At 41.3% G+C, this 10,826-nt stretch overlaps 1 protein-coding gene across 1 annotated transcript in view; it reads left to right on the top strand.

Moving 5' to 3' along the window:
- The first annotated feature begins 2,219 nt into the window (after positions 1 to 2,219).
- Positions 2,220 to 10,826, top strand: part of Rnf24 (ring finger protein 24) — a 60,508-nt gene continuing 51,901 nt past the window's right edge. The window contains exon 1 of the mRNA XM_005380811.2: positions 2,220 to 2,379. The gene's annotated coding sequence lies outside the window, so the exon portion shown is untranslated. The remainder of the gene's footprint in view (positions 2,380 to 10,826) is intronic.

Genomic DNA, 10,826 nt, shown 5'->3' with positions numbered 1-10,826 from the left:
CTTTCATTTTCAGTTTATGAATTTCTTTTTTAATTAAATGTGTTTCTTGTATACAGCATATTGTTGGATCTTTTGTTTTGATCCATTCTGCCAGCCTGTGTCTTTTGTTGGCGAATTGATACCATTAACATTGATGGTTATAACTGATATGTATTGATTTATCCTTGTCATGTTATTTTCCTATTGTTGGATCTCCCTCTTTTTTCCCCTCCCTCTGTGTAACTGTTTGCCTTGCTTAGTGGATTCCTTCTGTTGAGGTTCATGTAATTCTAGTCCTTGTTATCCCTTTCTAGAATGTCCTTCAAAACCTTTTAGAGTGTTGGTTTCATGGCCATAAATTTCCTCAGGTATTCTTTGTCATGAAAGTATCTTATTTCTCCATCAATTTTGAAAGATAGTTTTGCAGGGTACATCAATCTGGGTTGAAAGCTGTTTTCCTGTAGAACTTGAAATACTTCACTCCAAGCTCTTCTTTGTGCTGAGAAGTCAACTTTGATTCTGATGGGCTTTCCTTTATAGGTGATTTGTTTCTTTTCCCTAACAGCTTTTAAGATTCTATTCTTGTGTTGAATTTCTGGAATCTTGACTAGGATATGCCAGGCTGTAGATTTGTTTGTTGTTGTTGTTGTTGATGGTGGTTTACTGGAGGCCATCTTGGTCCTAATCCCCTGGATTCACTCTTGATACCACATATTCTACAGATTTCCACAAATATATAATGACATATTCATCATCATAATATCACACAGCATTTTCATTGACTGAAAAAAAAAAAACCCTCTGTGGACTTTTCAGAAGAAAAAGGAACTTTTCTGTATTGCTAAGTGTACGTTCCTCTTGGAAGAACCAACAGTTAACATGGTCACCAAGGGTGAAAAACCATGGTGCTGTACTGGAAACAGCTGGAAGATAAGGCTTGACGTGTCACATGGGGCAGGGAAAGGAAAAGGTGAGACCATGGCAGATTTGCATATCACAAGATTAGCCTTGCATGGGACTGGACTGAGTAGTTCCCAACTGCCCAGAGGAGAGATGAGGAAACCTAATTTAGGCAGAGGGAGAGGTATAGTACCAGCAAACCTGGGTTGAGAAGGCCTTCTTGGTGAGTGCTGCCACTGAAAACAAGGAGGGAAAGGATCCCCCACTTTCCTGACTTGAGAGGCAGGCAGAGTGTGGGTCTATAGCCCTGAGACAGGGAGCTGCAATGGAAGAGCTGCCCACTCTTGCTAGCAAAGGCCTGTACCATCTCTCCTCTTAGAGGCCTGTAACCACTGGGTAGCAGATTATTTCTTGAAGTGTTCTACGACGTTAAGCCTCTGAGCTATTTATGTGAGGGGTACAGGAGGGCAGAAGGAAAAAGAACCTCAGAGAAGGACATGGGGACTGAGAAAAACGAGACAATTGTTTCTGCAAGCCCTGAGCTGCGGTGTCCACACTCATGAGGCGCCTCAGAGAGGAAGGTTGAGGCCTGACACCTGCTTCCAGCCGTTGAGGCCTGACACCTGCTTCCAGCCCCAGGAGCTGCATAACCAAAGAACTGGGAATAAGAGTGACTCCTGCTAATGACAAGACAGGCCTTCCCAGATGGATGGAGCTACTTTAGAGTCTAGGACTTGGTCTTACAGGAAAAACCGAGATCCCAAAACAGAAATCAATTTTTTGCCTGCCCTGTAGAATGGAAACTGGGGGTGAGATGGGTAGGTAGATGTAATTAAAGAGCACATTGTTTTCTTGCCAGTAATTCTTTCCGCTACCCACAGTCTGGGTCTCAGCAATCACCGCAGTCCCAGCACTCAGCTAAGAGGCCCTGCAGCAGGAGGGACAGATGGTATGATGTGCACTACCTCTCCACCCAACTAGTGGGTAGCCCACGCCAGTGCTCAGCCCCTGTCCCCAAGGACTGCTAAGCTGGATGCTAGGAAGGAGGTGAAGTTCCAGGCGTTCATTATTTTTTTGTTTTGGTTTGTTTTTTTAATGCTCACAGAGCAAACAAAAATACTGAACAGTCAAAAGAGAGGTCTAACCAATATACTTCTGTAACGAGACAGTGCCAGCACCCGACGAAACCAGGCCCACAGGGAACGCCGCGCTTGCGCACGGCAGACGCCGAAGCCGCGCGCCCTCAGCGCGGTGGGCGGGGGCTGCCCGGGCATCCGGGTCCCTCACCCCGCCCCCGCTGCATGAATGAGAGGCGCGGCGCCCGCCCCTCCCCCGCCGGGCCCGCCCCTCACCGGGGGCAGCCGCGCGCAGTCTGCCGCCGCCACCTCAGCCGCGCTGGGTCTGCACTGACTGACTCTCGTCGCCCGCAGCTCTCCACCCGCTGCCAGCCGCCGAGAGCTGAAGGTCTCACACGTCTACCGCCAGCGCCGGCGCGCGAGAGTAAGTGAGCCAGCAAGGACACAGGCACCAAGGGCCGCCGCCCCCGGACTGGGATTTAGGGGACTGGGCGGGTCCGGTCCGGGATGCTGGGGAGGACGCAGGCCCGCGCCAACTCCCTCACACTCGGGAGCCCCCGCGGGGGGCGGAAGGCTAGGACAGCGGCCCCAGGCCCCAGAGGGGCGCGGGGCAGGGTCCGACGCGGCCCGGGGATGACTCCCGCGGGAAGAGCGGCGCGCGGCTGTCACGGGAGGTCACGGGGAGCAGGGTGGCCGCCCCCTCGCAACCCGGTCGCCCGAGCCTCGGCGCGGCTCCCCGGGCGTGGGAGTTGGCTGCGAGAGCCGGGAGCCTCGGAGGATGGCGAGGACGGCCGCTCCGTGCTGGCGGGGGGACGCGCCTCGGGGGGCGCGGCGTGGCAGTGTTTTCCTGGTCCCGACCCACTTCTCTCCTTTCTTTGTGGCGCTTGTCTTGTGCGTGGTTGCCAGTGTGCGAGGCATTGATCGGCATGGAGACGTCTCTCCTTGGCTCACCCGTTAATGAAAGTCATATGGTGGCCTCATTATCTGTGGGTGGGGGGCGTGTGTGCTCCCGCAGGCCGGAGAATTAAGGACCCTTCTTTGTTTCTGGAGACCTAATGTGTGCGCGCGCGTGTGAGTCCCCTGTGAAATGAGAAAATCAAAAATCAGACGAGATCGGGCGCATTCAGGGTGGTGTGGCCGTAGACGAAAATCAGAGATCATCAGAAGGGAAAAAGGGCGATACAGAGAGAACTTCACACCTTTACCTCATTCTGTTTCTGGTGTTAATTCGAGTAGCAGTTTTTTGTTTCTCACTGTAAAACCAGTGGGTTTTGTTAATTGAAAATTTGTATCTGTATCCTTATCTATATTTAGAATACCTTGCTTTTGGGGGTCTAGTTAATGGTAATATATTCATATCTGTGTACATAGGAACACTGCAACGTACAGGACACTGCTTTCTGGGTTTGGTTCGTGGGGAATATGCCTTTATACTTACGTACATCTCTGTAGGAATACTCCAGCATATCTAGGACACTGTTTTGTTGGCTCTTCATTATAGGCAGATTTTGTTTCTTCTGCCTCTCTGTATTAATAAGAAGGTGGTCCAGCAGCTTCTCTCCACCTCCTTGCTTTTTTTCCTTAATGCTTTGGCCAAGGGTTTTATTGCATATTACCTTGGCATGCGCCCTTGCTTTGATCTGAATTTTCCTGTGTTCTGTTGTCTGGTTGTGCAGCCCAGCTCAATGGCTCCTCTTACAGGACTACTGAAAAACAGAACACCTTTTTTCATTGTCCTCATCTGCTGAGAGAGAAGAAGGCTCTTCAGGTCCCATAGACTTACTTGGGCTCAGTAGAACTGCCTGCCTGACTGTTGCCCTGGTAAAGTTATGAGCAGTTGCAGTCGATGTAGACCAGTTAGAAAGAGGTCATTGTGATAGCACCAGCTGTTCCTTACTATTTTGTTTTTAAACCAAAGTATTTAAATTTTAGAAGATAGTTGTTTGGTTGAGTGATGATTTTCACTTTCTTTTTTATCCTTCTAATTTTATACAGTGATGGAAAATTATAGTTATAAAAATACACTTCAAAAATATATTTTAGGGGCTGGGGATTTAGCTCAGCGGCAAAGTGCCTGCCTGGCAAGCGCAAGGTCGTGAGTTCGGTTCCTGGTACCGGAGAAAAAACAAAAACAAACAAACAAAAATATATTTTATTATGATCTCTGATTCAAAATAGTGGTGAGGGGGAGATAGCCAGGCATGGTGGCCCAAACTGTAGTCCTGATGTCTGAGGCAAGAGGATTGCAAATTTGGGGTCAACCTGGGCAATTTACTGAGAGCCTGTCTCAATAAAATAAAAAGGATTGGCCGTATAATGCAGTGCTAGTGCGCTTGCCTAGCATGTGTGAGGCCTTGAGTTCAATCCCTATTATAGCTTATAAAAGAAAAAAGAAAAGAAAAAGAGCTTATACTGGATAATAGGAATAATTGGGTGGGTTCAGTTTCCTTCAGGATTCTCTTTATTTATTTTTGAATCACACATATTTTAATTCCTAGTAGTTTGCAGCGCAAAGTGATATATAAACCCCCACAGCATCTGTTTATGCATATTCTCTCTGTTTAAAACATTTGCTTTTAATTTGAAGAGGAAATTTTCCACTGGCTGGATCGGAATCCATTATCTTTGATAAAACTTGTACCTTATACTAACAAGTTTCAATTCTTTTTTTGTAACCGTTAACATTGGTAAAAATTGATACTCTTTCTTAATTGGATAAGGTTTGGTTATAACCTTTCATTGTATAAATTTAAGTAAATTTTTAATGTTAATGAACTTATTAACTCAAATAAGTTAATTTAAAAACTAGCATCACTAATCAAAATTATCACTGAAGTAGCCTTACAGAATTGCAATTTTGTAGAGCTTTAATTTTGCAAGAGTGACTTAGCTATTTTTTATGTCAACAAAGGAGCCTAAATACAGCCTGCCCTTGTTATTCAGCATTCTGTTAGTTAAAATTTTGCCAACACAGTTAAATGTTTCTGTAGTGTGATAACTGATGAAAAATTCTAATGTAACTTTCATAACATGAAAGTAGATTACATGTTAAATGTTTTAGTAGTAAATATATTATTTACATTCTTTAGAATGTTAATAATTGTTACGTTAGTAATGGTAGTAACATATGTTTGACACTTCGTTACCCCAAACTGGGACCCATTATCCTTCTAACAATATTTACTAACAAAAAAAAAGTTTTCCGTTGAGCGTTCTTTAGCAATAGCTGTTTTCTGCTTATTCTAAAATTAGTAGTAATATTATTATATATTAACTTGCACCACATAAAAATTTTTTAGATTGGAAAATGATTTTAAAGTCAGCAGTTTTAACAGCCAGGCATGGTGGCACACTCTTGTAACCCCAGCACTTGGGAGGCTGAGGCAGGAGGATCACTCCAAGTTAGAGGCCAGCCTGAACTACATAGTGAGACCCTGTCTCAAAAAACCAAAATAGAACAAAAAGCAGCAGTTTCATATAATTTGGCTGGTTTTGTTTTTAATGTTGATACTGCTATTTCTTGTTTTTTTATCTTTGCATACTCTGGATGAGCTTCTATTTGGGAAGCTGAGGCTATAGCTATCCTGTATAACCACCTTGCATCCTCATCATTAAATCAGTGTTCAATATTCTATGCTATGACAGTATGCCTGTTAGTCACAGATGAGCCATGAAGGGTACTGTTATTACATTTTCTTCTTGTACACCTTTTGTTTTTCCTGAATGAAATAATTGTGTCTTTTGTTTTTCATTTGCTTAGGCTTCTTTGTTCAGTCACTAATTTGTCCTCAAACTCTGACAGAACTGATAGTCTTTCAGTATTTTCAGATAACCTTTCATTTTCATTTCTTTTTCCTGGGAGATGGTTCTGCTAGAGCCCTTCTTTTTCTACTACAGTCTGGATTGGTTTGGTCTCCCAATTACTGCACAGCCATCATCCTGGGACTTCCCTTTGTCATCATCTTGGAAAATCCCTTTGCCATTACCTGTGTTGGATCTCCTATTTCCTGGATCCTGTGTCTTCTTTATTCTTTAGGGAGAAAGAGTACATACAAAATCTCAAGTTCTTTCTTGAATTCAGAATTTGCATATCTGGAAATGCCTTTATTTTACCCTTACATTTGAATGGTGACTTACCTCAATGGTGAATTCTACATTGAAAATTAGTGTCCCTCTTTTGACACTATGTTTTTGCTTTTTGTTTTATTTTGTTTTGTTTTGTTGATACCAGGAGTCAAGCTCAGGACCTTGCACTTGCCAGGCAGGTGCTTGTGCTGCTGAGCTATAGCCCCAGCAGTGTCCCTCTTTTGAAGGCATTGTTCCATCATTAGCTTCTAGTGTTGCTATCGAGAACTCTGATACCATTTTAATCTCTATTTTCTTTTTCCTTGCATTTGGAAAAATTTTAGGCTGTCTGGAGTTCCTAACATTTCATAATATACCTTGATATAGGCCTTTTTCTTTCTTTTTGCTTGTGGAGTAGATTGTATTTTCCAAAAATGACTGTATAGTGTATCTGCACACACAGTCAGTCCACTTTACCCAGTATGCTATTCTTTGTGGTGGTTTTTTTGGGGGGTTGTTTTTGGGTTTTGTTTTGTTTTGTTTGTCTTTTTGAGACAGTGTTTTGCTATGCAATTCAGGCCGGCCTTGAACTCACTTTGTAGCCCACGCTGGCCTTAAATTCCAAGTGCTGGAATTATAGGCGTGCACTACCATGCCTGGCCTTCTTTGTGATTTTGACATGCTTCCATCTAAAGATAGGGGTCTTTATTTCCTTCCTTCGAACCAGTGCAGACATAAATTCTTCCTGGAATGTTTTGAATCTTAATATCGTGCTTCAGGAGTACAGCTGGGTGATCAGGGGCATGCACCTGGTATTGCTAAGTGCCCAGGGCCATCAGGCTAAGTTCCCTCTTCACATTTGCCTTATGACACTTTTTCAGGCATTTTGAGATTGATCACTGGAGATGCATTTGTATTCATGAGAGAATATGGGATGTTAAGATTTGTTTTTGGTTTTGTTTTTAACTTTTAAATGAAATCATCAATAAATATAGTAACATCAAAGAATTTCTTCAAACAATGGAATGAAATTACCTCTAGAATGAACATGAAGGCTGTCAACTGCATTTAAAAGGAGTATGCTTTAGGAAATAAAAGAACTATTTATGTCTTTAAGCTTCATGATTAAAGATTGCGCTGCTAAATGTGACAAATAGATTGCAAGAGTTTTTGTGACAAGAAGATGGAGACAAATTGAACTATAGAGACACATCTTTATTGGACATTGTTAATGTCCTGTTTATGTCATAGACACATTTTTAAAATATTCTTACTCATAATTTTTTCCTATTTATAGCTACCTCATCATTCATTTAACTTTATTACTAGACAAATTCAGATTCCTGTCCAAAAATCTGAAGTGGGCACCCAGTTCTACCTAGTAAAGCTTCCACCGATTTGCTTATTTTGTATTGGTCAGCTTTCCATTTGTCAGGGACAAAATACCTGATAAACAATTTACAGGAGAAAAGGAGTTTGGCTCCTTTGAGTCTTGGCTCACAATTTCAAAGGTTTCAGTCCATGGTTGGCTGGCTCCAAGGAAGACATATTATAGAGAGTAGAAGGCATGTCAAGGGAAAACTATCCACCTTTAGCAGCCAGAAAGCAGAGAAAGAAAAAGAATCTTAGAAGAAATAACACCCTTCAAAGGCAGGCCCCCAATGACCTACTTCCTCCAACTAGGCCCCGCCTCCTAACAGCCCATTCAGCTAGTGAACTCATGGTTGGATGAGGTTAGTGCCTCCATGATCCAGTCACCTCTGTAGATTCCACCTCTGAATATTGCTGCATTGGGGAACAAGCCTTCAATAGATGAGTCTTTAGGGGATACTTCATAGTATTTATTTTTAAATTTTTATTTATAGATGCTTTTGTTAGTACATAAAAATTACTCATCATGGGGAGTTATTACATGAACATAACACATCTTACTTCATTTTACACTCCATTTCCCTTTTCTCCCTTCCTGCATGTCTTGGTCCCATTCCCATTTGCAAAATACTTACAGCCGTAAGAATTTCATAATGTCTCCCAGTTCCTTAAATTCATCACTAGCCCACTGTTCCCACTCAAACAAGGTGGCTTTATACCTCAGTGAAAGTTTAGAAGACCTCAGGCAGAATCTGCCCTACATGGAACCCATATTTCTGTCATCCTCATATCAGAAGCCAGCTGCCTTTCCTACCATCTTCTTCCTCATTCTTTCTCTACATGATAGCTCATAGTTCCTGCATTGTGCCCTCTTTGTTGCCTCATCAACTCTGCAGGGGTCTGTCCAGATGAGAATATACACAGGCTGTCATGTAGCCTGTCTTTAAAAGCAGAATAACAAATAAGAACTTTGCCTCCCATCCATGCCATTTTTTTTTACTTGTATAGATAAATGTCTCAAATGAGAAGTCCACTTTCCTGCCTCTTCTATATACCTGAAACTCTGTTGTTAACTAATCTTTTTGTCCCTTGCTCCCACTAGAATGTCAGCTCCAGAAAGCAAGAACCTCATCTGTCCTGCTTACCATTATATTCTTTAGGTACAAAAAGTATCTACTAATATATGGGCAAAAGGGGCCCAACTAACATTTTTTAACTTAGTAAAAGAGCTCTTTTTAAATATGTCCATTTTCATTTATTTTTTATTACCACCTTTTGCTATATTTATAGTTGAGAAATTTAGAAATACTATATTAATGATTGATTCTCCCCCTAGGTTACATTACATTTCATTCTTTTGTAAATGTGATTTGTACTGGCAGTCTTGTACCTGGATTCTGGAATTAGACTGCTTGGAGTTGAATTCTATCTCTTTTATTTTTTGAAATATGATTCTGGGCAAGTTTCTTTTTCTTTCCCTTTCTTTCTTTCTTTTTTTTTTGGAATGTTTGGAATACATAATAATTACCATCACTTGGGGAATTGGTACATATACACATTCCCCTTCTTATCCTTGTCCTCTCTGGGCAGGTTTCTCAAACTCTGTTTGTTCGTTTGTAAGATGGGAATAATAATAGTACCTACCTCCTGGGTTTGTGGGGGCCAAATTAGATAACATGTGAAATGCTAAACTCAGTATTTGGAATGGAAAGAAACTCAATGAAAAATAATAGTTATTACAGCCTTCTCCAGTTTGTAGTATTTGGTTCTGACTTGGTCTCTTTACTATATTTGTTTACAATACTTACATCTCCTAGGATATATTGGCTCTGAACATGATAGCTATTTTTGGTTTTATGATTTGTTTCTGATTCCTTGGCTTTCTGTTCCCCAGATGGTCCCATGGGATACACTGGTTAAATGACCTACAATGGACAAATGAGCTCCCTATAGTAGTACTTCCCAACAAGTTAGTCATTTGATAAATCATTTTGATCACTTGATAAAATATTTTTATTTCAAGCCAAGTCCTGTTATTTGGGTTTTTTTGGTTTTTGGTTTTTTTTTTTTTTTGTCTTTTTGAGACAGGGTCTTGCTATGCAGCTCAGGCTGGCCTTGAGCTCACTTTGTAGCCCAGGCTGGCCTCGAACTTGCAATGATCCTCCTTCCTCAGCCTCCCAAGTCCTGGGATTACAGGTGTGCGGCACCACGCCCGGTGTGTTATTTGTTTCTTTGGCTATTCAGAGGTAAGTTTCCTTCTTTATGTTGTTTCACATTATTTTTTCTTATATGTTCTTTGCTGAAACATTCAAAATAACCAATATGACATCAGATTTTTTTAAGTGACTATAAGACAGTTCTTTTCACTTCTTAGCTAGCTGGGAAGGTAAATATAAATAGCAACACAGAGTCCATTCTGAAGGCCACATGAGGGACACAGAGAGGCTCTGTCGAAGTTCAAAGTACAAAGCATTAAATCCTGCTAGCCTTAAGAAATTATTTTCTTCATTTTAATTTTTTCTACTTTATTCCTTGTTATTTATTTTGCTTTTTATTTTAGAAGTTTGCTTAATAGCCATGGGAATATTTTGGATTCTAAGATAGATAATATATAAGCTTAAATTGTGAACAATTTTTAGTTCTAGAAATGGTTTCTTAAAGTAATTGACTTAGCAGTTACTCTGCCTTTCTCTTTTCTTATCTGGATAGGTAGTAGAGACTCTTCAGTTATTTGAGTGTTTCAGACCTGAGTGTAGTGTTGAGTAAATTGAGGATTCTAAAAGAGTACCAGATAGTTTGAAAGAAATTGTGAGTACTCCAACTGGTGCAGTCCTTTCAAAGCCAGCTGGCTAAGCCTTCTCTGCTCTGGAGGTAGGAAACACTTTGTTCCATGCCAGCTGATCCACGAATAGCTGGTCAGTGGCCTTCCTTTTCATTGGCTACTCTTGGGAAAGCCAGCCTAGGCCTTCCATCTGCCCTAAAGATAGTCTGACACCACACACTTGCACTGGGCCTCCCTTGTGCTTGTACCAGGGAGTTGGAACAAGCCTGCAATGGTGAGAGAAAGGAAGACACTTCTTAGATAGCACCACAAATGCACGTCATGTTAAGTAATAAATAGCTTTAGAAAAAGTTTAAAGAGAGTTTTGCCTTTTCATTTCATCTTCTTCTAAAGTTTTAGTCATTTGGAGTAGTAAAATTGTTCATCTTATTACAAAGCTTGCTTGCATGTGTAAACCAAAGGCTTCAAGAGAGGGCTAATATTATATGTTGCCCTAAAATATCTCATTTTATCTGCTTCTGTTTTCCTAATTAAATAGGTGTTTATATCAGATACAGTTTTCCACCTGTTTTAGTGAACTTATGTCATAGTAATTTGAGAGTAAAAGAAGTGCAAATATGGCACTGGAAAATAATGAGCAGTCATTACATTTG

The sequence above is a fragment of the Chinchilla lanigera genome, unplaced genomic scaffold, assembly GCF_000276665.1.
Source record: "Chinchilla lanigera isolate Chin_1 unplaced genomic scaffold, ChiLan1.0 scaffold00014, whole genome shotgun sequence".
Classification (NCBI taxonomy): Eukaryota; Metazoa; Chordata; class Mammalia; order Rodentia; family Chinchillidae; genus Chinchilla; species Chinchilla lanigera.
The sequence above is the reverse complement of the archived record's forward strand: the minus strand, read 5'-3'. Positions and strand labels throughout refer to the sequence as shown.